At 47.2% G+C, this 13,859-nt stretch overlaps 1 protein-coding gene across 13 annotated transcripts in view; it reads right to left on the bottom strand.

Moving 5' to 3' along the window:
* Positions 1 to 13,859, bottom strand: part of KMT2C (lysine methyltransferase 2C) — a 347,150-nt gene that overhangs the window by 276,888 nt on the left and 56,403 nt on the right. The window lies entirely within an intron of this gene.

Raw genomic sequence — 13,859 nt, 5'->3', positions numbered from 1 at the left:
ATGGCAGGAGACAAATCGCTTGATCATTGTCTTCGGTCCACCCTCTCTGGGGCACCTGGTGCTGGCCACTGTCGGCAGACAGGATATTGGGCTAGATGGACCTTTGGTCTGACCCAGTACGGCCATTTCATATGGAACATTGCTGGCTCTCTACCTGAAGAAGGGAAAGGGTAGAGTTTGCGACATTCCTCACTCTGGCTGGGGAATACAGGAGGGAAACGAACCTGGACCTGCCCCAGTCAAAAGACATGTACCTCTCCCCTGGCTGTACCAGCTGGGGCTGCAGCAGCCATAAAGAGGCACTTCTCACCTGGCCCCAAACTGCTGCAGTGAGACAGGTCTGGGCTACTCCTCTCTCCCTGGGGCAGCCTCCATATTGAACCACTCATCCCCAGAGCAATGGTTTAAATGAAGCATGGATATTTTCATTTTTATTTTCCAAATAAAATTAACTGTGTTAAGGACCTGAGCAATGCTCGATAAGTCTTCTAATACATAATAAATAAGGCTACGATTTTGTCATGGGACATAGGTTGTTGGTTGTGTGTAGAGAGCAGCTGCAGATGGTAGAATACTGCATCTGGAGAAATAAGTATTGATGGGTATTGATGGGTGGGACTGCATCATAATGAAGGCTCAGAATGATCAGTGGAGACTGAAGAACTTTTGGATACACAAGGCCACATTTGTGCATCCACATGTCAAGTTTGCCTTAGCCCATCAGTGCAAGCTCAGCAATCAGACATGCATTGACGGTGGAGAAGCGAGTGGCAATTGCACTAGATTCCTACCAATCAGAGGGAAGTCAGTTTGGAGCTGGAAAAGCCACTGAAGAAGCCACTGTCACACAAATGTGCAAGTCCAAGTGTGTAATGGCTTCCTATTATGCAAGACTAACTCTTGGCAGACTGCAGGACATACAACCATGGGATTCCCAAACTGTGGGAGGATGACAGACAGCACATATCCATATTCTGACACTAGGCCACTTTGTCTCAGAGCAGAACAAAAAAAAGGGGCAGGTTTCCTATGGTTTTGTAAGCACTGATGGATCGCTGGGGACATATCACTGATATCAACATTGACTGGTTAGAAAAGGTACATGATGCTTATACCTTTAAGACCAGAGGACTGTTCAGAAAACTACAACCAGTGACTTTCTTTTCCAACCAGTGGATTATCATTGGTGACATTGAAATGCCAGTGTTAATTTGGGGGATCCAGCCTACCCCCTGCTTCCCTGGATCATAAAGCTATACATAAGCAACCTTGGCAGCACCAAGGAAAAATTCAATTACCAGTTCAGCAAGTGCAGAATGACAGCTGAATGTGGTTTTGGTAGACTTCAAGGACGCTGGCATTATTTACTCACAAGATTAGATCTAAGTGAAAAACAAATCGCAATGGTTATAGCTGCCTCCTATGTCCAGCTTCTCTTCTTTTTTCACTCCTTCTGGCTGTTCATGCCAATGGCCTGTGGTTCATTCTAGGGATGTAATAGTATAGTCGATTAACCAATTAACCGATAAGCAAAAGCTTAACGATTAATGCTATAGACTACACGCATTCCCCCCCTCCCACCCCCACCAATACATTTTGCAAAATTTAGCAAAATGACCAGGAACCCAGCTTAGTCCTGGCTTGCGCCAGGTCTGAGTCCTATCCCTGCTACAGCTCTGCATTTAAAGTGTATTAGGAGCCAGGCAGGCAGCCTGGCTCAATTCCAGCTCGTGCCGGATCTGGAAGCTCAGACCCCGCCCACTCCCCGGACAGAGGCTACTGTCACACTGCACTGCTGCCTCTATAGCAGAAGAAACAGGAATCCGGTTCATGAGGAGAGCTGGTTTTTAAACTAGCGGCCCTAATGTACCAGCTCCTACCTAGCACCCCACAATGCTGCCTCTGATGCAGAGGCAGCAGCGCGGAGGGGTAGAGGGCTCCTCAAGAGTGGGGACAGAGCGCATTGGCTGCCAGCCCCACCCCTAGGGACTATAGAATAGTCAAGTAACCAATGAGAATTCATGAGGTTGTTCAACTATTCAATTAACCAATATTTAACATCCCTCATTCAATCTGCTTGGTGGTACCTGTGGCAGTGTGCAGGTGGGGCAGGAGTGTCTCTTTGCCAAACATGTTATGCACTGAAATTTTCAGTGGCTACACATTCACAAATACATGCTTTTTAACATCTCTAAATTCTATTCATATTCACATAATGCTTAATTAGTTTCAAATACTCTTTGGCCTATTACATTTTTTAAATAATCCAATCTCTCAAACATCTTCTTTCTTCAATTTATGTATTCAAAACTCCTAGTTTTGTCATAAAAAAAGAAAAAGTACGAAATAGTAACAGTATAACCCACTGATAGGATTTCAACATATAAATTTAACTTTTCCCTTCTAACATATTGGTTGTAACCCTATTATTAGAATACTGAATATTTCCTCTGTACATGTAAGGAGAGCGAGCTTCTTCACAGAACTACAGCTTCTTTAAATTACAATAAATATTTTTAAAATAGAATTAGATCTAAAAAACTAGTGGACTTTTAGTAATGACCATAAGATTCAGATTTTTGAAGGGTGATACTCAAGAGAAATGAAATCAAACTGTAGACTGACTCAAAGATACTTATACTGATGCAAGAAATTCTTTAGCCTTAAATTTCAAAGTATCTCAGTTTTTGATACAATATATTCTTTGATGTAAACACTAGCTCAATATTTAACACTTTCTCCCTGACTCTGTAAATAACTGAGAAATTTTCAAATTACTTTCCACCCCCTCTAAATTTTAAATTTTCAGTGCAACAATTTAAGAAAGAATCAAATTGATCAACTCTATTTTCACCACATGAACTGCAGAAAAAAGTACTCTAATGACACTTTAAATGACACAGATTAAGATGGCGAAAAGTTGAAGAAATCAGCAGAGCTCACTGTTTCACTTACAGTAATAGTCAAAGCCAGGAGCAGCAGGGAATGAAATGGACACGCAAGGATCCTCTGGGCATTGCTAAACACTCCCTGCCAGGTGTTCTAAAAGATTTTATACTCCATCAATTGCTGCCTTTCCTGTATTATTTTTTTCCTTTTCAGAAATATTGCTAAAGATTAAATTCACCCAACAGCTGGACATAAGACCTGACCACAACTTACTTTTAGCCACCAAATAGCAGCCTTTGCACTGGACCTTTATAAAAGGAGGTGAGTTTTAATTTTTAGCCCTTACTGAGCAGACATGGCGTTTAGATATGAGCACAACCCCAGAGCCACAGCTATGATGGAACAATCCCTGCATGTAGCTATGCTGGCACTACTCTGTTGCACGGACGTAGCCCAAACTGAAAGAGAGGGTTTTCCTATGAGCATAGCATCATCACCTCCCCAAGCAAGGGTAGCAATGTTAACAAAAGACACCATTAAAAAAAACACAATAAGAGAACAAAAAGAGTGCCACCGTGGCTTACCAACCAAGTAAAAGAAGCAGAGAGATATACAAAGGCATCGTTTAAAAAGTGGAAGTTAAATCCCAGTGAGGAAAACAAAAAGGAGTATAAGCTCTGTCAAATGAAGTGTAAAAATATAATTAGGAAAGCCAAAAAGGAATTTGAAGAACAGCTAGCCAAAAACCAAAAAGTAATTACAAAAAAATGTTTTAAGTACATCAGAAGCAGGAAGCCTGCTAACCAATCAGTATGGACACTGGATGACTGTGATGTTAAAGAAACACTCAAGGACAATAAGGTCACTGCAGAGAAACTAAATGATTTTTTTTTGCATCAGTCTTCACATCTGAGGGACATTCCCAAACCTTAGCCATTTTTTGTAGCTTCAGAGGGGTAGCTGAGTTAGTCTAACAGGAAAAACTTAAACAACAACAACAACAAATGGTCTGGTAGCACTTTATAGACTAACAAAACATGTAGATGATATCATGAGCTTTCGTGGGCACAGCCCACTTCTTCAGATGACTTCAAATGGAGTTATGAGTTTGGGATATGAAAACTCAAAATAAATAGGAGAGGGGAAGGAGAGGGGGGAGAGAAAGAAAAAGGGAGAGGGGTGGAAGACAGAACATCATTAAGTATCTGGAGAAGGGGTACTTAAACCTAAGCAGATAAATGTCTTTCAGGTATTACTAGACTATTTGATGTTAAAGTTTTTCCATTTTTTGTAGGTGACAAATCTGAGAAAAATGTCCCAGATTAAGTGTCATTATAGAAGGTTTTGGAACAAACTGATAAACTAAACAGTAATAAGCCATTGGGACCAGAGAGCATTCACCCAAAAGTTCTGAAAGAACTCGTATGTGAAAGTGTTCACTTTTTTTGATTGTATCCTTTTGGTATATATGGTCATGCCAAATTTCTTCCACAATTTGATCTGAGGAAGTGGGTCTGGCCCACAAAAGCTCATCACCTAATAAACCACCTTGTTAGTCTTTAAAGTGCTGCATAGTCCTGTCTTTTGTTTCAGCAAGATGAGACTAATACGGCTACATCTCTATTACTATTCTGCAGAACTATTAACTGTGACTTGTAACTAGGGATGTTACGTATCGTGTAATTGAATAGTCATGTAAATGCATGACCATCTTAGTGGTTACACAACTATTTGATAATCCCTGAGGGCAGGATTTATCAGAGGCAGCAGAGGGTGGGGAAGGGGCAGGATACAGAGCCGGGGGGGGGGGGGGGGGGGAGGTGCATGCAGTTGACAAGATTATCTGATAAGCCTAGGCTTATTGGTTTATCATGTATTCGTCTACACGCTGACATCCCTAGTCGTAACCTATTCTTTAAATCATCTTCTATACCAAATGACTGGAGGATAGCTAATATGATCACAATTTTAAAAAAAGGCTATACAGGGGATCCTGGAAATTTAGAGTCCAATATGTCTAACTTCAGTACTGGGCAAACTGATTGAAACTAGAGCAGTGGTTCTCAAACTTTTCGGCCCGTGGACCACCTGGCTCAATGTAAGCCTTTCCGTAGACCACCAGCTGCTAATGGAAACTCACCATTAATTTCATAATTACACCCGAGCTATTTTGCTAGTGTTGCAGCTAGGGAGGATGATTTAATTTATATTAAACAGAATAAGTGTTTTAACTTTCTCATGTTAGTTTATCAAACTTCATTTTAAATACAAGTAAAATATTAATTTATGTCCAACACAAAAGGTTTCCATGTTTCTTTATTTATGGCAGGGGTGGAGAACCTCTCTTGTGTTGGGGGTCACTGAATCAAAGAAAAATCAGCTGGGGACCACGCAAGTGAGAAGGAAAAAAATCTCCTCCAAAACCCCCAACCCTCACTGATGTGGCCCCCAACTGAGACACTTCACTCCTCTGGTGCTCCTTTAGGGTCTGTGGTGGACACAAAAATGAGGGGTTCGGTGTGTGGGACAGGGCTGCCAGTGAGAGGGATAGACATGGGGTGCAGGACCTGGGAGGCAGGTGTGCAGAATAAGGATATTAAGGACTACTTGAGTCAACTGGTCGACCCCCCCCTTGCTGCCTCTATCAGATAGAGTCAGCAATAGGATGGGGGAGAGAGAGGGTACTTCAAAGGGGTAACACCGCGTGGAGGCCAGGGTGAGCTGGGGACTCCCTAACTGACCCTCGAGCTCCCTGAAGCATTTCTGCAGAACCCAGAGTCAGCTAGGGAGTTTCTAGCTGATCCCAGGATCAGTGCAGCGCTGCCGCTTTGAAATGCTGAGCAAAGCCAAGGGGAATCCAGTGAATATAGTGTACTTAGCTTAAGAGCCTTTGGTGAGGGACCTTGTTAAAGGCTTTTTGGAAATCTAAGTAAGCTATAATGGGATACGAGAGAAAGTCCTCTCATGAACTGATAATTAGTTAAAAAATAGGAAACAAAGGGTACAAATAGTTTTCAGAATGGAGAGAGAAACTAGTGGCATCCTCTCAGAAGTTCATACTGGGACCAATTATTCAGCATATTTATAAATGATCACGTGAGCTAGGTAAGCAGTAGGGTGGCAAAATTTGCAGAGGACACAAAATTACTCACAATAGTTAAGACCAAAACAGACTGTGAAGAGCTTCAAAAGGATCTCACAAAACCAGGTGACTGCGCAACAAAATGGCAGATGAATGTTAATGTTGATAAATACTGCAAAACATAATCCCAACTATACATATAAAATGATGGGGACTAATTTAGCAGTTACCACGCAAGAGAGAGATCTTGGAGTCATTGTGGATAGTTCTCTGAAAACATCCACTTAATGAACAGCAGCAGCCAAAAAAGCAAACAATGTTAGAAATCATTACAAAAGGGATAGAGAATTAGACAGAGACTATCCTATTGCATTTATATAAATCCACAGTATACCCACATCTTGAATCTGCGTGCAGATGTGGTCGCCTTATCTCAAAAAAGATATCTTGGCACCAGAAAAATTTCAGAAAAGTTCAACAAAAATTATTAGGGGTATGGAATGGCTTCCATGTGACGAGAGATTAATAAGTCTGGGACTTTTCAGCTTGGAGAGAGACAACTACAGGGAGATATGATAGAGGTCTATAAAATCATGACTGGTGTGGAAAAATATGAAAGTTATTTACTTGCTGCCATAACATAAGAAATTGGGGTCACCAAATGAAACTAATAAGTAACAGGTTTCAAACAAACAAAAGGAAGTATTTATTCACACAGTGCACAGTCAACCTATAGAATGGGCAATAGGAGGTGAATCACTTGACAATTAGCTGTTTGTGACGGGCCGTCACTGACCCGGGGACGAGACAACCGGAGCCCCCGCCGGCAGGGGGCAGACGGCGGGGCTAGAATCCCCCAGGGCTCCCCCAACGCGAGCCGGAGGGGGCGGAGGACCGGCGTGCTGCCACCACGCCTGCGCCAGCGGCGCGAACGCGGCCCATCTCCCGAGGCCCCGCACAGAGAGGGCGGGGCGGGGGGGGGGGGGGGGGCGGGTGCCCAGAAGAGACGAACGCTGGGACGCGCCCAGAAGGGGCGGGGCCCCAGGCGGCGGCCGGCATGGCGGGCCGGTTCAAAAGGGCCCGCCGCCAGCGTGGCAGAGGACAGACTCCTCGCAGCAGCGGAGGAGTAGCCCCCGCCGCAGCACGGATCCGGATCGACACACCGCCCAGCTGTCGGCCCGGCGCTGGTCCCGTGGCCTCCGAGACAGCCATTGCCCCCGGAGGTCGGTCAGCCCCTCCTCAGACGGCGGACGAACCCCGCCGCGCCGGACCAGGAGGGAACGGGACAGCCGGGAGCGGACCGTACCCAGGCAATCTACCCTGGAGACTTCACCCGGACGTCGTGAGCCTCGGACTACAGAACCAGGGTAGGTTCGGGGACGCGGGGCGTCACCGGCAGGAGGCACCCGCAGGGAGGAAGGAGCCCGGGGTAGGGCGCTTTTGGCGGCCGTGGGTGGACGGGTTACGAAGGGAGTGATCCCCCGTCCACCGCGTCGGGGCACCAGTAGTCCCCGGCACTTAGGGCCCCGGGCTGGGACCCAGAGAGAGGGTGGGACCGGGTCCCCCTCCCTCGCCTAGGGGAGCATCCCGCTCCTAACAACTATAACAGAGTCAAAGGGCGAGCCGGAACCCCGAGAGGGGGGAAGGCTCGAACTAGGGGCGCTGGCCCCATCCCGCAGAGACAGGTAACTAACTTGGGGATCGCTGACCCCCCCCCTTTCCGCTGTGGAGGGGGTGATCGCACCCGAGGGCGCGGACCTCAGAGCGGAGACCCAGGGCCCGGCCAAGGACCGGAGGACGACGAAAGGGTCCGCAGACCCTCCCTCTCGGTGGTAGAGGGGGTGATCGCACCCCAAACCCCTCACACTGTTCTACTGATTCCTTCTAAAGCACCTGGCATTGACCACTGTCAGAAGAAAAGATATTGGGCTAGACGGATCTTTGGTCTGACCAAATATGACCATTGTTAAAGTCTTAAACATTATTTTGTCACCATAGCTGCGTTCACCTGGGGTTAGGTCAGTAAAACTATGTTGCTATGGAGTATTTTTCACAACTCTGAAAAATATAACTACATCAACCTACATTTTAAGTGTAGACTAGGGATGTTAAAATGCATTTCCTTAAGTAGCCATGTAATTAAGTAACCGAAACTTTTAACATTTACACACCGGGGAAGGTGGGGAGAGAAACAGTCAATTCCCTACGAGCCGGTGCACACATGGAGACAGCTTTTTAGCCGGTTCCCCACACATAATGGATCTTACCTGCACCCCAACATACAGGCAACAGCGGGGGAGGGGAGCGGGGGAGAAGGGCAGCAGAGGTTGCTACCCAGGAACCAGTGCACGTGAGGAGCTGGACTGAAGCCTGCATGTAATTGTGAATGTTAACCTATGAGCTCAGGTTCATTAGTTAACCATGTACACGGTTACACTTTCACATCCCTAGGGAAAGACCTGGCCTAAGAAGCACAAGTGTGTGGTATTTTAATACACACACCCATCTTCCCACTCCAACTTAACCCTAACTAATAAAGATATACTAATCCGTGTTCTCACCTTTCATGAATTTATGTTAAGCCTCACAATATTTCGTATTCTTTCTTAAAAGCCCAACTTACAAGTCCTGCTATTATGGGAGAATTTCTGCTTTTATTTAATAAAAGTAGACTTCCAAGCATGGTTGTAGCATAAAATTTGAGGTTCTGAAACCAAAAGGCAAAATTTAAAAATTCATAATTTTTTTTAAATCATATTTATAATACAAATATAATTTCTGGATGCTCAAAGCTAGCAATATTGTATTAATGCCAAAAAGGAAGTTACTTATCTATAACTGAAGGTTCTTCCAGATGTGTGGCCCTTATTCAGATTCAAAACATGGGTACCATTTGCCAGAAGGATTTTCTAGTGGCATCTGTTGGTCCACATGTGTATCATCAGACCCCCTCGTATTTACAGCTGAGACAATAATAGACTGTGCGGGTTAACACTGCTTCAGTATCCCTCTTATCACTGAGCAACCTAGTCTGTGGCAGAGGAGGTGGACGACAGGCACTGAAAGCCAAACAGGAACCACACATCTTGAAGATCTCTACAAAACTAGGAATGTTAAAATTAGATTAATCAACTAATCGAATACTAATTCGAGCACTATTTCATTTAGTCGATAAGGGCGCTGCCACTTTGAAATGTAGCAAGAACCTGCCTGGCTGTAGCTACATTTCAAAGGAGGAAGTGCCACGCAGTGTTATGCCTTTGAAATGTACAAGCACCCCTGCAGGGGATCTTGTGCACTTCAAAGATTGAAATGCCATGTGGAGCCCGGGGGCAGCAGGAGACCCTGAGTCCCCTGCTAACCCCAGGCTCTACCTGGTACTTCTGCCTTGAAATGTGCAAGAGCCCCAGAGGGAATTCTTGTACATTTTAAAGGTGGAATGCTGCTGCTGCTGCGCCCCGCCCCCTTCCATGGAGGTGGAGGGAACCGGCTTTTAAGCTGGCTCCCCCTCAAGCACCTCCTCCTGGTCCCCCCCTCTCCTTGCTGCGGGGGGGGTGTGTGAAGCAACTAGTCGATTAGTGTGTTGACTATCCAATAAGCTTTTGCATTTTGCTTTTGCTTATCGGATAGTCGACCAGTCGCTTACATCCCTATACTAACCTCCTCCTCTTCAAGTGATGGTCCCTTCATGGATTCTAAATGCGGGTGAGTAGAAAGCAGTGATCAGAATGGAAGTGGGTGCAAGGTTTAGCAAACTAGTATAGTTTTTAGTACAGCGTAGCCTACAGAAGCATCTGAAGCTAAGTTGACGGTGTAAGAGAACACAATTATGCGTAGAGAGTGCCACGTGGAAGCACAAATATCCAGCTATGAGACACTCATGAGGCAGGCAGATATCTCTTGGTACACTTGCACAGAGTGCACCAGGACTCCTCCTGTTGGCAGTATGTTGGTGAGCGTCTAACATTTGTGGGTGCACCTGGAGAAAATCCATTTGAAGCTTCACTGAGAGGAGAAGGCTTGTCTCTTGCATTTTCTACAAAGGGTATCAGTAATGACCAAAAGGAACAAGTTCACTGGGGGAAGAATGCCACTGCATGGCGAGATTCAAGGAGTGTAGCTGTTGGTCTATGTGGAAGGCATGGGATTTGGGAAACAAAACAGGGAAGTGGAGGCAATGATTTAGGTGGAATTCTGGACACTGACTTAGGTTTGAATTTTGGCTGCAGTCACAAGGAAACCTTATCTTTGTGGAAGATGGTGTTTGGGGCATCTGACATCATGGCCTCCAGTTCATTGCTCTATCCAGCTGAGATGAGATGACCACAAAGAAGATCACTTTCATGTGAAAACATGTTGCCAGGTTCCACAAAGGTGTGGGCTTGAGAACTGGCAGGAGAGTACTGAACAGACCTTTAAGGAAATGATAGTGGTAGGGTATATGAATGTTGAGATGATGAGTGTTGGGTGGGAAAGACACTAAGCATTGCCAGGGGATCCATATGGAGCAGAGGGTCAGGCTCAACATTTTAAGCTTGAGAAGGTAGTCAAGGGTGATAGATATGAATATCACCCGCAGTGGGTGTTGATGGTGGTGGGGCCATGAAGTAAAGCACTTCTACTTTGCCTAGAAGCAAGCCGTGGTGGATGCACCTCCTGCTTTGTGTAAGGATATATCTCACCAGGGAGAAGCATGCCATGTCTATCCTTAAGCTGCATCCAGAAACCAAATCAGCGAGGTGAAGAGAGCCCAGAGCCACCTGGGACCATCCCTATCTTGCTTGAAGAGGTCCTAGAACGTGTGGAGGTGGGAAGGAGTGTTACTAGAGATTTGCAGGTCTGATCAAATACTGATGGGGCTAGGACAGAGCTAGAAATACTACTGTAGCTTGGAATCAGCGAATTTTGTATAGGACTTCTGGAAGCAAGGGAAAGGAATAGTGTAGGTTGTCTGCCCAAAGGAGAGGCGAGTCCTCCCCCAGGACTCCTCTGAAGCAATAAAGGAGCAGTTTGTAGCTCTTGCGGGTTGCAAAGTGGCACCCAACTTGCAGAAGAGGAATTATAGTGTGGCATCATGCAACTCCCACTCATGGTTCAAATAGACAGCCCTGCTAAGCACATCTGCCAGAGACTTTTGAGTGCCTGGGAGGTAAATGGCCTGAAGCATGAAATGGTATTTTATTCCCCAGTTCCAAAGGTGGATGGATTGGGAACAGCAAGAGGGAGACTTGGTGATGCCTTGCTTCTTGATTTAAATTACTGCTGTGATGTTGTGGGAGAGTAGTTATGTGTGACAGGCTGTAGCGGGCTCCCACCCCGCCACAGCGCCACCCACCATCGGCTCAGGGAATTAGATCTGCCGGCAGGGTGGCGGGATTCCTTTCAGGACACTGCCCTCCGGCAATGCCCACAACAGCCTGAGCTCCTCCCCCTTCCGGGAGTGCGTGATAGGCCGGTAGGCCTTCAGGAGGCAGTACCCCCGTCTCCGGCATGGGGTGATACGCCTGTCCCACTGCACTACCGTGCCTTACAATAGTTCAGGGCAGCGAGTTTATTCCCGGCCTTGCTTTAATCCCGGCAGGCAGGTCGGGATTAAAAGGCAATAGTTTGCGTGCCCAGCCTTGCTTCAGGCCCAGGCCGCTGGGGAATTAGTTCAACAACCAGAAGTTTGTAGAAGCTCCTAGTTCCGGAGCGAGGCCGGTAGTGCACCCGCAGCAGCGGGGAGGGAGAGACTGCCACCTGACAAGTGGGTGGCGGAGGGGGAAGGGGGAGAGGGCGCGCAGGCCTACCCACTACACTGCGCCCCGGCCCAGGGGCCCTGGATGCAGCCGTGCAGCTGCAACTGGCTCAGCAGGGCTCCTGCCCGCAACTTGCTGGCCGAGGGCTGCGCTCAGCCCATGCTATCCCCTGGGCCACTTCTCATCTCCCCCTTTCCCGGTACCTGTACCTCCCGCAGGTCCGCCAGGGAGTCGAGAGCGGTGTTGTCCCAGCAGGGTCCGGGTGGCCCGATCCAGGGGTCAAGAGGTTGGAGCTCTACAACGGCCCGCGGGCTCGTCCAGGCCCGGGGTTCTGGCAACCATCGGGGTTCCAGTTGGTCCACCGGCTCGGGCCAGTCCTCTGGGTCCGCGGGTAGTTGTGCGGGCTGGCTTGCCCAGGCCTCTGTAAACCTGGCAGGGAAGCCTGGGCTGGCCTTCAGGAAGGTGGCTGAGGGAGGCCTAGGCCAGGTCTCAGCCTCCCCAGACAGCAGCTCTGGACAGGGCTCCGTCTCCTTCAGAGGCTCGGCTCTGACTGAGCTCCCCAGCGGCCTTCTTATACTCCTAGCCCCGCCCTTTAGCTTCCGGTCAGGTGAGAGGGCGAGGCTAGGCTGGGCCCAAAATAGCTCTCAGAGGGGTTCCTCCAGCTCCGGCTCAGTGGGTGGCCACTCCACCCCACTACACAGGCGTAGAAGAGGAGGAGGAATGCCTAGCTTGCAAAACTGACGGTCCTCTCTGGATACTGACCTTTCATAACATGCAGATGCCTGGGCTGTGTGACAGTCCAAGTGGGCTCTCCAGCTCACAAGGAAGGAGTTCGTGATGATGGGCATTGTGGAGTAGAAGATGTAAAGGGGGTACCAACCATGATCTTGGAAGAGTCAACCATATGAAGGACACCAGAATGGTGTGGGGAGTAGGGGCCTACTGTCCAATTGGTCCTGTCTGGTCTGTAAACTAAAAGGATCCATATCTGTAAGCAATGCATGTGATGTCACTAAAGTACAGGCTACCATATGTCCGAGGAGGGAGAGAAAGTGGCCAACGATGGTACAAGGGTTCTGCCATACATGTGCAATCATGGAATTCAGCATGACAAAGCATTCATCATGGCACAAGCCTTCCTCCCAGTAGATACCAATGCTCCTGTAAAGTTGATCATCTGAATAGCTACAAGAATAGACATATTTCTTCTTGATGCAAATACTGAGAGAACTGAAGAAACCATGAGAACTTAGGTCAACCTAGATGAGGGCTTGCTGGCACAGTGCAATGAAGAGCCAGTTAAGGGAATACAAAATAGCCAAGGCAGAGTATATGTGCTGTTATAACAACAAAAGACTTCAGTAAAGATTCACAGCGCCATTGCCATGCTGAAGGGGAGGGGTCAGAACTGACAACGGTGAATTAGACAAATTTCTGGGGGGCTGGGTGAATTTTGATGTAACAACAGATATCATTCCTGTCAAGAGCTGTGAACCAAGCTCTGTGGGGGAAGGAAGGTGAGAATCAACAATAACCATATGGAGTTTGGCTTTCCTGATAAAGGTGTTGAGCACCCAAAGGTCCACAATGAAGCCCTGTCCTCCACCATTCTGTGGAATGAGGAATTATAGGGAAGCGTGACAGGGTCTAAGGCACCTTTGAAGAGAAAAGTATTGGTTTCTTGTTGGAGGATGCATTGGTGGGATGTGTCCACATGGAAAATCATGAGCAATGAGGTGGAAAGAATAAAAATTCTGTGGCATGTCCCTCATGGATGATCTCCAGTAGCCGGTAGTCAGTAGTGATCTGGACCCAATTATGGGGCAAGGATCATAAGCAGGGGAGTATTGTAGCATGTGGCATGAGTCTGGACTCCAAGATGGAGCAGAGAAAAAACAAGGGCTCCAACTCTAAGAGGCCCTTGGGCTCCAAGGAATAGTTCCAGGAAGGGTGGCACTACCAGTACCCAAGAGCCACAGAATGGCAATGGGATGACTCACCTTGGTGGAAGCAGCAATGGTTTGTCTGCTGTAGAAGGGAGGAGGTAGTGTGTACAAGTGCAGAGAGGAGTATGTCCTGTGAGTACAGGAAGAGCAGCTCCTCTGTCCATATCAGCACTTCCAGGTGCCCAGAAGTTGAATGCATTGTTT

Source organism: Pelodiscus sinensis, chromosome 2 (genome assembly GCF_052426305.1).
Source record: "Pelodiscus sinensis isolate ZL-2025 chromosome 2, ASM5242630v1, whole genome shotgun sequence".
NCBI lineage: Eukaryota > Metazoa > Chordata > Testudines > Trionychidae > Pelodiscus > Pelodiscus sinensis.
The sequence above is the reverse complement of the archived record's forward strand: the minus strand, read 5'-3'. Positions and strand labels throughout refer to the sequence as shown.